Here is an 18,394-nt window from a genome sequence, read left to right on the forward strand (position 1 = left end):
TGTAGGCCATTCGGCCCTTTGAACTGCTCTGCCATTCAATATGATCATGGCTGATCATCCAATTCAGCGCCTTGTCCTTGCTTTCTCCCCACACTCTTTGATCCCTGTAGCCCTGAGAACTATATCTAACTCCATTTTGAAAATTCAGTCTTTGACCTGAATTACTTTTGATGGCGTTAAATCCCACAGACTCCCCAATCTCCCCGTGAAGAAATGTTTGCTCATTTCTGTCCTAAATGGCCCACCCAGTATTGTTAGACTGTCAGTCTCGGTTTTGGACTTCCTGGTCATTAAGAACTTCCTTCCTGTGTTTACCCTAGCTAGGCCCAGTTAGGATTGTTAGAATTTTATCCAATTAAAAGCTTAATTATTCAGGGTTGTGGAAGACACTTCTCAAAAAGAGATCATTTGTAAAATTTACAAGGGGAATTAATGCTTGCTATAAAATATTCCTAAGCTGCCACAGTCTGTTTTTAAGAAAAGTAATGACTGCACTTAGCTCTCAAAGTTAAGTGGCTAATGAATTATTGGTTCAATATATTTTGATGAATGCAGTTTAAATAGTTTCTCACTTTAACTGCAAGACTGACATCAGCTGTTGTAAATAATTGTTAAATTTCATTCCTATGGCTCTGTGTTCACTTTAACAACAGCTGAAGCCTGCATTGTCATCCAATTCTGATATTCGTTCATCATTGAACAACACTTTAGGTGCTGGCTTATATTTAGGATTTGACTGGAGTCAGTCTGACAGTTCTAATAACCTGAATAAAAACCAAAATAACTGCAGATGCTGTAAATCAGAAACAAAAATATGTTGCTCTGGGACAAAATTTCTTTTTTCCCTGCTCTGGGACACACTTTCCTGCATGCTGCTCCGGAACACACATTCCCCCACGCTCCTCCGGGACTGCTAAAAACGTGGGAAAAAAAAAGGAAAGAAAAAGTACAGGCAAGCAATGGGTGTCCAAGAACATCCTACACTGCCACCATCTTGCCAGAAGTAAAGTTTGTGCTCTGTAATGGTTTCCCATTTAAACCAAGAGTTACTGCTGCCTGATGCGAGTAGGCTTCCATAAATTCTTTTATTTAGACTATTGTACGTTATGCTGTCTCTCTGTGAATCCCCCTCTCAATGGTGCAGCCAATTCTATCCATCCATCATAGTCTCCTGTACATGATGACTGATGTACAACAAGTGGTATACTGCCATTAAACTGCCACATCCTTTCTGATTGGACAACAGACAGTGCCTTTAATGTAATCAAAAATGCTGGTAGCTTACAGCAGCATCATAAAGCAAAATTTACCGCTGAACAATTATGGTTATGTTACAGGATAATAGAACATAGAACATAGAAAAACACAGCGCAGTACAGGCCCTTTGGCCCTCGATGTTGCGCCGATCCAAGCCCACCTAACCTACACACCTAACCCACTATCCTCCATATGCCTATCCAATGCCCGTTTAAATGCCCATAAAGAGGGAGAATCCACCACTGCTACTGGCAGGGCATTCCATGAACTCACGACTCGTAATGATGTCAAGTTTAGCCAAAGATTGGGTGCACAGTGACTCAGAGGTTAGCACGACTGCCTTACAGCACCAGGGACCCGGGTTCGATTCCACCCTCAGGCAATAATATCTGAGGGGAGTTTGCACATTCTCCCCATGTCTGTATGGGTTTCTTCCAAGTGGGAGAAAGTGAGGACTGCAGATGCTGGAGTACAAGAGTTGAAAAATGTGGTGCTGGAAAAACACAGCAGGCCAGGCAGCATCCGAGGAGCAGGAGAATTGACGTTTTGGGCAGAAGCCCTTCATCAGGAGCCTCATTCCTGAAGAAGAACTTATGCCCGAAACATCGATTCTCCTGCTCCTCAGATGCTGCCTGGCCTGCTGTGTTTTTCCAGCACCACATTTTTCTTCCAAGTGCTCTGGTTTCCTCCCACAGTCCCAAGATGTGTAAGTTCGACGGATTTGCCATGGGAAATATAGGGATGGGTTGGATCTGGATGGGATGCTCTTCGGAGGGCCAGTGTGGACTCAATGGGCCGAATGTCCTGCTTTCACATTGTTGGGGTTTTATGAAAAATGCAGGTTTTAAGGAGTGTCGTTAAGGAAGAAAATGAGGTAGAGAATTGGAGAAGTTTCCGGAGAGAATTTCCGTTTGAGGCAACTGAGGGTGTGACCACCAATTCCGAAGCAATTAAAATCCAGGACAATTCAGAGGCCCGAATTGTGATGGAAATTAGGGTCCTCTTTAAAACTGAGCTCTTGCAGTATTCTGTTTTTAGTATTTCCTGTGTAGCACGAGACCTTGTTTTACTGTGGTACAGTCATAACCAACCTTCCCCAAACTTAAACAGATTTTTTTGAGTGTCACACTACTCCGCTCTAAGCGCAGTGTTTGAGAAGCTAATCGACTGCTGTTCTTAGAGGGGATGAAAAGTAACTTTCGAATAGAGATCGGGAAGAGGGGAACAGTCATCGTGCCATCCTGAGGAACTGCCCATGGTCACTGGCCAAAAGGGTTCAGACAGCTGAGATACCCAGCCCCCACGGTCGCACAGTGGTTAGCACTGCTGCCTCACAGCACCTGAGACCCGGGTTCAATTCCTGACTCAGGTGACAGACTGTGTGGAGTTTGCACGTTCTCCCCGTGTCTGCGTGGGTTTCCTCCGGGTGCTCCGGTTTCCTCCCACAGTCCAAAGATGTGCGGGTCAGGTGAATTGGCCATGCTAAATTGCCCATAGTGTTAGGTAAAGGGTAAATGTAGGGGTATGGGTGGGTTGCGCTTCGGCGGGTCGGTGGGGACTTGTTGGGCCGAAGGGCCTGTTTCCACACTGTAAGTAATCTAATCTAATCTAATCTAATCAAATCAAAATGTATTAACAGGGGAGAGGGAGTGAGCCACTGTCCCCTTAGGAGATTAGGAGTTCACTTCAACCCAAAAGGACAAACACAGTAAAAACTGCAGAATGTCAGGGACGAATATTGCCTCATTTCAAGTCGCTCCCCCTACTCCTTCATTCTACAGAACAGCTTTGTGAATGATTAGATTAGATTACTTACAGTGTGGAAACAGGCCCTTCGGCCCAACAAGTCCACACCGACCCGCCGAAACGTAACCCACCCATATCCTACATTTGCCCCTTACCTAACTCTACGGGCAATTTAGCATGGCCAATTCACCTGACTCGCACATCTTTGGATTGTGGGAGGAAACCGGAGCACCCGGAGGAAACCCACGCAGACACAGGGAGAACGTGCAAACTCCACACAGTCAGTCGCCTGAGGTGGGAATTGAACCCTGGTCTCTGGCGCTGTGAGGCAGCAGTGCTAACCAGTGCTAACAATGATTCCCATCTGTCACAGTTTGTATACTCTCTAAGCTGCTGCTTCTTAATGAACTCAATAAACTATCAGAAAGGTGCCATACATTGTCAACTGCCTGTGTGAGGTAACTGTGATCACCAACCACTAACGCTGAAAACAAGTCAACAATTAATTAATTGCTCTCTGGGCAATTAAGGGTGGGAAATAAATGCATCCTAGTCAGTGACACCCACGTCTCCTGACTGAATAAAAAGAAAATTAAAAGCACAGATATTTCAAAGGGTTGTGCAACCACAGGAGATTACAGAGGTTGTAAGGGGTGAGGTCAATGAGGGAGTTGAACACACAAATATACAAATATATAGCAAGTAGGGTATTCAACTGCTCCACCACTGAATTAGAGCACAGCAGATCTAACTGTAATTTCATACGAGTAATTCTGATAACCTTTGACCCTCTTATTTAAAAGGATAATATCCACCTTTGCCTGAAAAAAAATTCAAGATTTCTGTTTCCTCCAACTTTTCAGGTAGAGAGTTCTAAAGGCTCGAACAGATCATTTTTCACCCAGTCGCTGTTTGAAACGGATTTTTAATGTAACTTCTTGTTTAGAATTCTCCCATGAGAAGCACCATACCAGGCTGAGCAAATACATATCTCTGAGTTCTCTTCGAGAGTGGTTAGAATTTTAGGGATTTCTCTTCGTAGCTACCCTTTCGTGACATCCTGCCTGCTGTCTGTCAGCCAACCAATCTTCTATCCATGCCAAAATGCTCATCTCCACACCAGGAGCTTTCCGTTTCTGCAATAACATTTACCAAAAGTGAGAACTTTAAAATGACAGCGATGCTTGATTGTGTGTCGACAGAGAACAACGCTCACCGGGCAAATTGGGAAGGGACTCATTTTCAGCTCTGATCTCCAGCATCTGTAGACCTCACTTTTTACTCGAAGATTTTAACCTACTGTGAATCCTCTTGCAAGGATGCCCTCCTTGAAGAAGCTCTCTTCCTCCCTCTACAAGGATTTCAGTGAGTCCCTCTCTCACTGCACCCCCCAGGTCATCTCCTCTGCACAGAAGCTCCATTGCCCCTCCCCCAAGTCCCTCCCCCCTACCTTTTATCTTAGCCTGCCTGGCACCCTCTCCTCATTCCTGATGAAGGGCTCTGGCCCGAAACGTCGAATTTCCTGTTCCTTGGATGTTGCCTAACCTGCTGTGCTTTAACCAGCAACACATTTTCAGCTCTGATCTCCAGCATCTGCAGACCTCACTTTTTACACTAAGGGGACTCGGTGTGAAACAATGGGATAACCTCAGGTTTACAGAGCTTCGAATATGGGAGAGTAGCCACTGGAATCGCCAGGTCTAGAGTGAACAAAGTCCTGAGTGAGAGTTTCTGTAGCAGATGAGCTGAGGCAAGACTGAGGTTGGAAATGCTGCGTCAAGAAGCATGAACCTTTTGGTGAAGCACTCATCAGAGAATGGTGTGGAACTCCAGCTTTACATCTCAGACTTGGGGAACAAATGTTTCCTGTAACATGAAATCAGTGGATAAGCCACTGAGAGTTTTGGAGTTTGAGGTTGCTACCACTCAGTCCCTGTTAGGTGCATTGCTGTGGTAGTTATAACCTTCGGGGATTTTACAAAATGGAAGTCATGAGGAATTCACTTTTCTAGTTGGTTAGTTATGACTTTCAGTTAAGTAACGATGAGTCACGGTAATTCATGGTCTACGCCCACATCTGGTTATACCTCGGTCCGTCCATTGTCTGCCGATGTTTGCCACCGTACATAGGAATACAGCTGCACTAAATATTCCCACTCATGCCCTAGGTCAGGTGGGTCCCAAAGCCAGGTCAGGAACTCCCACACACCTGTGCCCCCCACCCCCACCCCAACACTGCCACAGCGAGGATGCAAGCTGAAATTTTTGGATAGTGAGATCCAAAACAGGGTCAAAAACCTGGAATTCTGTCCCGAACAGCAAAATGGATGGTCTTCCAACAAATGGACTGCAGTGGTTCAGGAAGGCAGCTCATCACCCAACACCACCTTGTCAAGGGCAACAAGGGATGTGCAATAAATGCTGGCGCAGCCAGCGATGCCCACCTCCCTTGGCTGAATTTTAAAAAAAGGAAAAATGTGGAACTCTGACAGAATTGTAATGGTTGCATTCCTGCTCTAACAGACTCCTCCTTCCACTTTACACCATCCTTCCTCCCACACATCCCACTCCCTGCTCTTGCAGGGCTCCCTCCTTCTTCGGCACCCTCACCCCCTCCTAGGTTGTGACAGTGAGCTTAACAATGGCAAGAGGTTTGAGAAGGACGGCCTGAGGTAGAGAACAAAGCACTCTGAGTGAAGTAACTCCACAGAGGCCGGTACCCCGTCACCAAGTCCCCCTTTATTTACACATGCACTTCATCAAAACAAGTGAAGATGCATTCCCAAGTCTCTGCTCAAATAACAAAGGGCAAAAGTCATAGAGTCATACAATTAGACAGTACAGCACGGAAACAGACCCTTCGGTCCAATTTGTCCATGCCGACCAGATATCCTAAATTAGTCCCATTTGCCCGTATTTGGCCCATATCCCTCTAAACCCTTCCTATTCATATACTCATCCAGATGCCTTATAAAACCGTAATTGTACCAGCCTCCACCATTTCCTCTGGCAGCTCATTCCATACACGCACCACCCTCTGTGTGAAAATGTTGCCCCTTAGATCCCTTTTAAATCTTTCCACTCTCACCTTAAACCTACGCCCTCTACTTTCTGACTCTCTCACTCCAAGCCAAAAGCCTTGTCTATTTACCCTATCCATACCCCTCATAAACTTTTTTAAGGTCACCCCTCAGCCTCCAATGCTCCAGGGAAAGCAGCTCCAGCCTATTCAGCCTCTCCCTATAGCTCAAACCCTCCAATCGTAACAACATCCTTGGCGTCTTCTCTGAACCCTTTCAAGTTTCACAACATCTTTCCTGTAGGTGATGATGTTTACCAAACAAAGCTTAAAAATGTGAGTTAGAGATAGTTCAAAAATCATTGCAACCAATCTAAACTAACGCTAATGCCAAAATGGCTTAAATTGGTGTGAATTTATAATGTCACCTGCACCGGAAAAACAGAATAAATGCTTGAATTTATATAGCACCTTTCATGATCTCCAGAGATCCTGTATGGCTCTACAACTGATTGAGGACTTTTGAAATGTAGCCACTGTTACAATGTGTGTCATGTTGACTCAAAACAATTACTACTGATGTTTGTGATGCAAGAAAATAGATTTGTAGACAGATTATTAGCTCACAAGTGTAAACGTCTTCTTTTCAAATATAATATTATCGACTCACAACTTATCGGCTGGAGAATTGGAGATTCTTGAAAACTTGAGAAAGGCCTGAGGCTTCAGAAAAGTTATAGACTGACCCTGTTTGGGAGAAAGAATTAATGTCTGAAATTTAATTGACTCTCATGGTCTTGGAAGCAGAAAAGCACTTTGGAGCCAGTCAAACGTAAATTTGTAAACATGGTTTGTGCTGTCATAAAGATAAACCAAGGCACCCAATTTATCCATACAAGGTCCAAATGACAGCAAATGCCAAATATGACCAACTATTCCACTTAATGTGGAAGAAATGAATGGGACTCAAGCCACCAGAAAAGGTCATCAATCTTTTTCAAGGAGCACTACAGAATATTTTAAGTCCCTCTGAACTAGCAAATTGAATCCTGATTTAATGTTTAATCGAAAGATTAATTGAGTGCACTCTTAGCCACTCAGTGCTGTTGTCTTAGATCATCCACTTAAGTACTGGTCAGTGTTTAAAATCCCAAGCGTCTATCGCAGAGGTGAAAGCGTAACTGAGGAGCCATACCTATGCTGCATGAAGCATTCTTGATGGTACCATAGAATCACTACAGTGTGGAAGCAGCCCATTCAGCCCATCGAGTCCACACCACACCTGCAAAAAGCAACCTGCCCAGGCCCACTCTATTTCCATAACCCTGCATTTCCCATGGTTAACCTACCTGATCTGCACATCCCTGGGCACTATGGGTGATTGAGCATGACCAATCCACCTAACTTCCAATATCTTTGGACTGTGGGAGGAAATTGCAGGGGATGGAGACTGGAGTTGATGTGGGCCATGACCAGCCTCTGGAAACACCTCAGATGGGTATGGAGGTCAGACCCACTGTGTGGTAGTCAGTAAGGCACTCTCTGAGGTACAGGGATGATGGTGGTCTTCTTGAAGCAGGTGGAGACTTCAGCCTGTAAGAGGGAGAGGTTGAAGATGTCGGTGAATACTTCTGCCAGTTGGTCCACACAGGATCTGAGTGCCAGGCTGGGGTCACCATCTGGAAAGTCCGACGCTTTCCTTGGGTTGACCCCTAGGAAGACAAGTCTGATGTCTGCATTGGTGACAGTGGGCACAGGTGTATCCGGGGCTGTCGGGGCAGGTAACACTGTGCCGTTGGCATGCTGCTTGAACCAATCACAGAAAGCATTGCGTGTATCAGGGAGGGATCTGCTGTCTTGCTCTGCTTCATTGTGTAACCCTGTTATGTTGTTTAGGCCTTGCCACAGGCAGTGGGTCAGTTTGGACCTCTGTGCATTACCAGGCACTTGCAGAAAGCCATCTCAAAACACATGAGAACAAAGAGAAAAGTGACATGAAGCAACAGAGCAGTGTGGAAATTCATAAGGATTAACCTGCAAGGTTCTATCTGTAGAATGGGTGAAGTGGGTGCAACATTATCATTAGAGTACCATCTTCCCCTCTGATTAGCACATTTAGCCACACCCCCATCCAGCTATCGCACTCTCAGCTACCTTCCCCCCAGCCCCAACCCCCTCCCATTTATCTCTCCATGCCCATGGCTCCCAGCCTCATTCCTGATGAAGGGTTTTGTCCGAAACGTCAATTCTCCTGCTCCTCGGATACTGCCTGACCTGCTGTGCTTTTCCAGCACCACACTCTTGACTCTAAGTTACAGCATCTGTGGTCCTCACTGTCGCCAACATTATCATTAATGCACCTCAGAATCATCACCACCACAGACAAAACACACCTAACCAGCCAGCGGGACTACTCCGCTCCCCGCTCAATTTTACAGGCAGAAGCTGGAGAATAAGTTGCTGTGCGGTTTGCTGCCTTGTTCAGGAGGACCACGCACACCCCAGTGCAGCTGAGCCAATCAGGCAACCCAATCACACAACCCAGTGTAGCTGAGCCAATCAAGCGACCCGATCACACATCCCCCTGTGCAGCTGAGCCAATCAGGTGGCTAGTTATTCAACTGCAAAAGCAGCACCAAACACAAGAGGTAGTCAATGAGAAGGAAGGCAGGAGCCTCTCAATCTACATCAGGGACGATAACAAAAGAGTCTCTTTTTTAAACTTGAATTAGTTTGATGAAGGGGAAACCCCTCAGAGTGAGTGCTGCCGTTATTGTGGGGGGGAAGCTGTTAGCCCTGACCCACAGTCTAGATTAGAGTGGTGCTGGAAAAGCACAGCAGATCAGGCAGCATCCGAGGGGCAAAAGCCCTTCATCATGAATCTGATATGTTTCAATTTGCTCTCCTCACATTCTTCTAAACCCAATGAGTTGTTCCAAACTACTCAGCCCTTCCACAGCAGACCATCTGCAGCTGTGGATAACAACCTCACAACCTCACCAAGTAGCCCCCCACTAGGGCATTTCCTTATAGATGTTTCATTTGATCGCAGCTCCCTTGAGATGGGACACCTGTCAGGAGCCAGTTCTGGCAACATGAACAGGTCTGTGAGCTGATACAACACCCACCAACCCACATACCGGATGAAATTTAACACAGAGATGTTTGGAGCGATATATTTCACTAAGCTGAATGAGGAGAGGTAGCAGAAGCGAAAGAGTGGGATTGCAAAGTGGATTTAGAAAGATATCAATGCGCGTGTATGTCTGCACAAATCATTAAGGGTAGCACTGCAGGTTGTGAAAATGAGAACAAGGAATCCAGAACCCTGAACTTTACAAATACAGGCAGAGACAACTAAGGTAAGGTGACCTTGATAAATCTTTACAAACATTGGTTTGAGTTCAGGTAGTGTATTGTTGTCTATGATCAGTGTGACTCTTCAGAGAAGATTTGAAGGTCTTATAAAAAATCAAGAAAAAGATTTATAGAAGGTGGTTTCAGGGATGTGGAACTGACATTACAAGGATTGATCAATGAAGCTGAGGGTTACTCACCTTGGAGAAGACAAGGTTGGGATTTGTGATTTGATAAGGTCTGTTTAGTATCATGAGGGGGTCCAGAGAGAGTGGATAGTAAGAAGTTGCTCCTTTAGCCAGAAAGGTCAAGAACCAGCAGTCATAGAGTCACAGAGATGTACAGCACGGAAACAGACCCTTCGGTCCAACCTGTCCATACCGATCAAAATCTCAACTCAATCTAGTCCAACCTGCCAGCACCCGGCCCATATCCCTCCAAACCCTTCTTATTCATATACCCATCCAAATGCCTCTTAAATATTGTAATTGTACCAGCCTCCACCACTTCCTCTGGCAGCTCATTCCATACATATTGATTTAAAGTGATTAAACAAAAAAAATCAAAAATGACATGAGGATCAATCTCATCACAGATATTTTCTAATCAAAGGACTTTCTGAAACACCTCTGAAACAGGTGGGACTCAAACTCAAGCTCCAGGTTTAGTGCAGTATCTGCAGGTGGCTAGGGTTGGAGTTATACTGCCTGACAGTACTGCTGTGTATGGGAAGACAGATTTTACCATGAAAGAGATCATTGGATCTCTAATGACCTTCACTCATGTATCTTCAGAATTCAATAAGCAGCTGCTGGGCAAGATGGAAGAGTAGAATTAGCTAAATTGCTCTTTAGCTAATTCTACTCTTAGTCAGGTCATGGTGCTCCCAGAGCACTGCGCCTCAGGTGAGTCCTCGTAACCTTTACCTGATTTGATAGCATCTTGGTGAAAAGGAGTTAGCACTGACCAAACCAAAGATGAGCAAGCAGGAAGAGAAAGGCATCTTTGTTGGCATGCCTGAGGTTAGTTTTATTTTGACAGCTACAACAATGTTCCTGATGGACTCAGTTGATGTGGATATTGCACATTGAGCAAGCAGGATTAACATAAACATTGCCACACATCATCCAGGATTGTACTGGCCAACCAATAACATTGTGATTTAATTTATTATTGTCACATTTACCCAAGTGCAGTGAAAAGTTTGGTTTTATGCGGAGTATGGGAAGATCATAACATACAAGAACATTCAGATCATTGGGTGATTGACCAGAACAAGGAATACAAAGTTACACAGCTGCACAGAAGGTGTACAAAAGCAAAAACAACTTTGGGTTTGAAATTTGAGAGGTCCATGCAGACATCTAATGACAGCAGAGAAGAAGCTGTCCTTGAACCTGTTGGTGCGTGTCTTCCACCTGATGGAAGAGGCTGGCGGCGATTATAACTGGGGTGGGAGGGGTCTTTGATAATGCTGGCTGTCTTTCCATGGCAACGGGAGGTGTAGATGGAATTAAGGGATGGAAGGTTGGCTTGTGCAATCTTCTGGGCTGTGTCGACAACTTCCTGTAGTTTGTTACGGGCCTGGACTGAACAGTTGCTGGACCAAGTCCTGATGCATCCAATTAGAAAGCTTTCTGTGGTAAATCTATAAAAGTAGGTGAGGGTCCTTATAGACATGCTGGGTTTCCCAAGCCTCCTGAGGAAGTAGAGGCGTTGTTGTGCCTTTGTGGCCATCATATCAATGTGGGAGGTCCAGGACAGATTATTAGGGATCATCACTGCCAGGAACTTGATGCTCTTGACCATCTCCACCTCAGCTCCATTGATGCAGACAGGAGGGTGTCCTCCTCCTTGCTTCCTGAAGTCGATGATCATCATTAGTTTTGCTGGCATTGAGGGAGAGATTGTGATCATTGCACCACGTCATCTAGCATTCGATTTATATTATAGAGAGTCCTAGGGGTTCAAGTACATAATTCTTTGAAGTTTGCATCACACACACAGATAAGTGGTTATGAAGGCACTTAGCATGCTTGCCTTCGTTGCTCAGAGCTTTGCGTATAAGAATTGGGACATTATGTTGAGATTGTATTGGACGTTGGTGAGACCTCTTCTGGAGTACTGTATCCAGTTCTGGTTACAGGAAGGAGATTATTAAGCTGAGGAAGGTTCGGAAGAGATTTATCAGGATGTTGCTGGTTTGAGTTACAAGTAGAGGCTGGATAGACTCCGACTCTTTTCACTGGAGTGTATGAGGTTGAGAGGCGACCTTTTAGAGGTTTATAAAATAATGAGGGGCATAGATAGAGTTATTGGTAGTTGTCTTTTCCATAGAGTGGGGGAGTTCAAGACTAGGGGGCATATTTTTAAGGTGAGAGGAGAAACATTTAATAAAGGAACGAGAGGCAATTTTTTTTATACCAAGAGTGGTTCAGAAGTGGAATAAATCTCCAGAGGCAGTGGTGGATGCGGCTACTGTTACATTTGGGTAAATACATGAAAGGGAGCTGTTTGGAGTGCTGTGGGCCAAGTCACATGCAGGTGGGATTGGTTTGGTTTGGGATTATGGTTGGCATGGACTGGTTGGACCGTGCTGTATGACTCTGACTCTATGGCTCCACCTTCTTCCTGTGTTCTGCCTCATCACAAAACAAAATAATGCATCAGCCTCATAGAACAAAGTTATGGAAGAATATAAAATGTTTTCCAAAGTGAAGGAAGAGAAAATGAGGTATTACTTTTGGATATGTCAGGTTAACCAGGCCCAAGCTCAATATGGTGGAGGCAGTATTAAGACAACCTCCACAAAGTAATATTTTCTCAGTGCAAACATTGCTAGCCTCCAGATTGGGTCATCAGGATATAAATGAGACCAGAATGTTGTGTTCACTTTGTGAAATAACGATTTTTTTTACATGGGGAAGTGGTTGGGCTAGAAGTTATAAATCAAGCAATTTCTTTCATCCAAACTCATCTAAAGATCTTGTGCAATAATCAGAAAAAAACCTGTCAAGCATAAGCAAATATTTTATTTTTCTTTCTGATTTTTTCTCATAATTGATGAACAAGTTCCTCTCAGCCTTTAAATTGCACTTTATTTATGATTAAGAATTTGCATGATTTATTTTGGCTAGTGTCATTATTATCGTGTAGGCCTTGTGTATTTATCATAATGATGCCTGTGTGATCGCCTCTTAATTAGATGTTGTGTTAACCTACTGACCCAAGATTTGTTACATCTTTACTTTAGGATTCAGAAAGCAAAGAGGTCGCTCCTCATTAACCAGTCAAATCTCAACATTTAATCGAATTGTAAACAATTTCACGGGATAGCTGAGGTAAATCTTAAAGGACAAATGCAGGATTTGATTGGGGTTTGATCAACAAGACAACCATTTGGAAGCTCATTAGATGGAGACATATACCACCAGTACATCTTATTTTCTTTAAGTGATTTTTTTGTGACTTTTTATGAAGGAATGTGATCCAATTTTTTTGAAAATTGTGTGGAATAATGAAGACATATGTCTTAGACCGTAAGAACATAAGGAATAGGAATGGGGTAGGCCATTCAGTCCTTCAACTCTGCTACACCATTCATCAGGAGTATGGCTGATCAAAACTTGTAAACTTGGACTTCTCAACAAAGGACCCTTCTCTAAGGAAGGTGCATTGGATAGAATCACAATAATATTGCATCTGCAGGAAGCAAGGAACTCAGATGGAATCACAAAGTTTGGAGGACTTGCAGAGTGTGGTCACATGGCCCAATTTGTCAGTCGAATAAAGCTGGCATTACGTGAATACTGTCAGAGATAAGTTGACCTGCCTAAAGACCAATAGCCCATTGCTCGCGCTCTCTTTTCTTTCAGAAAAGTGAGACACTGCAAGCTACTTGGACAGGATTTCGGGCAAAGGTTTATTGGAATCTACTCCAGCATCTCCAGCAAAGAGAATTCAGCCAGCTCCGACTGTTCCAGGTGGACAACCCAGTGCCAATAGCTGAAGTGCACAAAATATCATCAGAATCAGTAAACCACTTGGGGTAATCAGTGAATTATCACTTTTCATGAGTTTAACTATTACTTGAATAAGGTATTTTACTGTGAATACTCTCCTGCAGAGTTTTCTTGATTTTTGTTTCTCCTCAAACATTTGGGGTTTTTTAGTAAGCGTAGATTTGCCTAATACAAACTATTTATCAATAATCTCTGTTTGAATTATTTTGTTTTTTGATAATAAACCAGTTATTTGTTGTTGACTGACTTGGTTTAATATTGAGTCTGACACAGTGTGAGACTTATGAAATCACTCATATCACCAATCTGGTTAAAATTAATTTTTTTTTGTGACTAAGAAGTGGGACTATAAAAGACACCAGCTAACTCCTCCCCAGAAACAAAAACAGAAGTTGCTGGAAAAGCTCAGCAGGTCTGGCAGCATCTTTGGAGAGAAATCAAAGTTAACATTTCAGGTCAGAGTTAAAAATCACACAACACCAGGTTATAGTCCAACAGGTTTAATTGGAAGCACTAGCTTTCGGAGCGCTGCTCCTTCATCAGGTGATAGTGAGGTGACGCTTCCACAGAACCCTTCCTCACCAGATCCAAAACGTTAACACTGATTTCTCTTCATAGATGCTGCCAGACCTGCTGAGCTTTTCCAGCAATTTCCGGTTTTAAGACCATAAGACCTTAAGAGTGGAAGTAAGGCCATTCGGCCCATCGAGTCCACTCCACCATTCAATCATGGCTGATGGGCATTTCAACTCCACTTACCAGCGGTCCCCCCGTAGCCCTTAATTCCTCGAGACAACAAGAATCTATCAATCTCTGCCTTGAAGACATTTAGCGTCCCGGCCTCCACTGCACTCTGCGGCAATGAATTCCACAGGCCCACCACCCTCTGGCTGAAGAAATGTCTCCGCATTTCTGTTCTGAATTGACCCCCTCTAATTCTAAGGCTGTGTCCACTGGTCCTAGTCTCCTCGCCTGTTTCTGAGTTACAACATCCGCAGTTCTTTCGGGTTTTATTTAGCAGTAAACTGTTTAGTCAATCAACAGAATTTGCTGAAAACCTGTAAGGCAGTACTGGTGCATCTTTAATATGCATCATTACTCTAGCTCAGATGATCCAGGAAATTACACACTGAGTGGATGATGCCATTACTTACACACAATATAATTTCTTGGTCCTTTTGCAACATTCCATCATTCCCATTAAGAGGAAATTATTGTATTCCATTCAATCATAATGTAGCTGGTCTGGGTCCAGCAGTACTGAATCCTGATTGCCAATGCACACTTTGCTTCCAATTGTCTTTCAAAGATTTGTCCATGACTCAGTGTTGCAGACTGGCACTGTCCAAATTTCAGCACTATGTGCTGAGGGATGCACTAAAGGTTGGGATAGTTGCTGCAAAGACTGGGCAGGGGTGACCATCTAAGAGCTTTCAGCTAAGTACACCGCAGGAATGAAAGCCTTCGGTCAATATGTGCATATGAGCATTGTAAATACTAACTGTGTCTTTAAATGTAATGAGCAAAATGGTCTATTGGAAGAAATTGATTTTGTTTGCAACTTACGTAATGTTAACTGAGAACAGTCGTTTAATAAATTTTAAGAATAAAGCATAATTTTAGAAATAAAGTGCTTGTAATTGTCATAATCCCTTTGTGTGTAGCAGCCAATCCTTCTGTCTCCCTTTCAAAAACCATATTAGCAGCTGGTCAGTTCCTCAGACACTAAGTTAACCCTTGGAGCTCCCCAACTGGTGACATCCCAACAGAAGTGCCAATTCTGCAGTAAATCAACAGTACTTCAAAATACAGGCTGTCATCTGGGTGCGTCACTGGGAAGTCATTTGGGATTCTGAAGAACGGGTAATGCAAAAAATAGATTTGCCTTTATGTAGTACCTTTCATGGTCTCTGGACTTCCCAAAGAGTCTTATGTTCAACAATGTGTCATGATATGGGAAATTGGCAGCCAATTTTCACATTGCAAGTTCTCTCAAGCTGCAATGTAATAACGACCAGGTAGTGTATTTTTGTGATGTTGATTAAGGATAATTATTGACTAGAACACCAGGGATAACCGACCTCCCTTTCTTCCAAATAGTGCTATGGGCTCCTCTGTATTACATATGTGTCTGAAAGGATAATACATGATTGAGTGCAGTAAGCACCAGCCACTTTGAAGACAGCACAGGAATCTGGTCAGAGTAAAAAAAGGAATTGTTAAGTAACATAATAGAAGATGGTGTGCATCTAACAGTCTCTGTAGGTAGATTACATCTCACAGCCTGTAAATAATTGTAATAATGCAATAAATGTCATATTGTTTACTTAACTAGACTATACTAGTTAGACCAGAAAGGCAGCTATTTTCATCTTGCTATACTACTCAGGTTTGAATACAGCTTGGTGAGCCGTGGTGACCATCACTATTCCTTAATGATGCCAATTTACAGAAATTCAGGTCTTCGGCAGAAAACCATGCTCACAACCCAAAAGACCTCAAGACAAATCGATATTGCTAATTTCTGATGACAGTGACCCACACATACCTTGTGGAAACACTCATAGAGTCATAGAATCATACCGCTGTACAGCGTGGAATCAGATCCTTCGGTCCAACTCATCTATGCCTTTTTATATCCTATCCTAATCTTGTCCCATTTGCCAGCACTTGGCCCATATCCCTCTAATCCCTTCCTATTTGTATACTCATCCAGATGCCTTTTAAATATTGTATTGTACTAGCCTCCACCGCTTCCTCTGGCAGCACATTCCAGACACACACCACCCTTTGCTTGAAAAAGTTTCTTGTACTTTCACAGTCAGTCAGCTGAGGAAGTTCAATGCTTGTTTTTATTATGATGAACTCTAAAGCCATTCTCCAATCTCCCATGTGATCTCTCCTAAAATTCTTGCTCGCTGTCTCTCCTCCCCTTAAAGTATTGTTGTTTTGTGATTTTTTTTAAAAATTCTAAATACAAAGCAAAAACTGATAAAATATACACCTATTGATGCCATGGGCAATCCACCTAACCTGCACATCTTTGGACAGTGGGAGGAAACCCACATTAATACAAGGAGAAGATGCAAACTCCACACAGAGGATCACCCAGGGGTGGAATCAAACCTGGAGCCCTGGCATTAGAGGGTCAGTAATGCTAACCACTGAGCCACCATCCCAGCTGATAAGCTGTGCTGTTAGTTGGTTATTTTAGACATGTTGGGCCTGTTTCTCTGCTGTATAACTCTAATAATCACAGAGAAAAGAGGAAAAAGTTCAAAATAGCCAAGAGGTTGAAGTCATGAGTATGAAAATGTGTTGCTGGAAAAGCGCAGCAGGTCAGGCAGCATCCAAGGAACAGGAGATTCGATGTTTTGGGCATAAGCCCTTCTTCAGAAGGGCTTATGCCCGAAACGTCGAATCTCCTGTTCCTTGGATGCTGCCTGACCTGCTGCGCTTTTCCAGCAACACATTTTCAGCTCTGATCTGCAGACCTCACTTTCTCCTCGAAGTCATGAGTATGTCCATTTCAAAGCAGAACCACAGTATATGCATAATGAGAAAAACTTCCACTGAAACAAATTGAAGATGTGATGAATAGAACTCTTTGTAAGATGCCATTAAGAAAAGACACACAACGTGCAAAGAGTTAAGATACTGTCAAGAAAATGTCCTCAGCTAAAGCTGGGACCCCACTTATTGCTACATCATTGAAGTGCTCTGTAAAAAAAATGGAGGAGTCACAGAGTCTTAGAGTTGTACAGCACAGAAACCGACCCTTCAATCCAACTGGACATTAAAGATCTTTCAGTTCAAGGAAGAACTACAGACCTTACACTTTCAGGAAGACCCCATGCAAGACAATAACCTTCTGTCCAAAAACTTACCATTCTTCCAAATCCAGTGAGAAGAGGGAGGTTTTACTAAAACTATATAAGGCACTAGCCAAACCAAAGCTGGAATGCTGTCAAAGAGTTTTGGGCCCTTTATTTAAGGGACAATATACTGACAATAAAAACAGTCCAGCAAAGTTTCACCAGGCTGATCCTGGGTATGGGAGATTTTCCTTTTGAGGAGAGGTTGAGTAGGTTAGGGCTGTACTCACTGGAGTTTAAGAGCATGTGGGGTGGCTTATTGAAATATACAGGATTCTTAGGGAATTCGACAAGATAGATGTGGAAAGGTTGTTTCCCCTGTGGAAGAGGCTTCAGCCGAGAGGGCATAATCTCAGATGAATAATTTGCCGAGATGAGACAGAGATGAGAAGGAACTTCTTCTCTCAAAGGGTAGAGGATTTTTCTTATTTTTTTTTCCTTAGAGGGCTGTTGAGGCTGGCTCTTTGAGGTATATCAGAATGCAGAAAAGGCAGGAAAATGGAGTTGAAGATTATCAGGTCAGCTATGATTAAAAGGAGGAGCAGATTCGATGAGCTGAATGGTCTATTTCTGAGCCTACATTTGATGGTCTTAAGGAGAGCACATTTGTGGAGAATAACAAAACCTCAGACCATGTGGATTTATATGAGGTGGTATGAAATGTAAATATGTAAACAAATGTATAACAAAAATAGAAAGGGATAAAGAACTTGGGAGAAGATGCTGTATGTGGGTCTGAAAAGGTTATTCATTAGAAGGAGACAGGCCTGAGATTCATAACGGCATCTGCAGGATTCATAATAGTGACTGCATTAATGCACGTCTGATTCATATAATCTGTAGCTAGCTCGAGTCATGCAATCAACTTCATATTGTTTATTTTTCAAGAGTCCTCAAGTTAGACCAGAAAGGTAGCTGTCCCGATCCACAGTATACCAGGAACTGACATACACGACACTGGACATCTGCCTGGGAGGAAGGTGATGCCTCAGTGTAATATTTCACCCCCGATAATGCAGCACACCATCAACCCTGCACTGGAATACAGTGCTCTCTCGGGAATCAAACCAGCACTATTCAAATTCGGAAATGAGTCAAAGCAGAAACATTGGGCTGAG

The sequence above is a fragment of the Hemiscyllium ocellatum genome, chromosome 30, assembly GCF_020745735.1.
Source record: "Hemiscyllium ocellatum isolate sHemOce1 chromosome 30, sHemOce1.pat.X.cur, whole genome shotgun sequence".
NCBI classification, from domain to species: Eukaryota; Metazoa; Chordata; class Chondrichthyes; order Orectolobiformes; family Hemiscylliidae; genus Hemiscyllium; species Hemiscyllium ocellatum.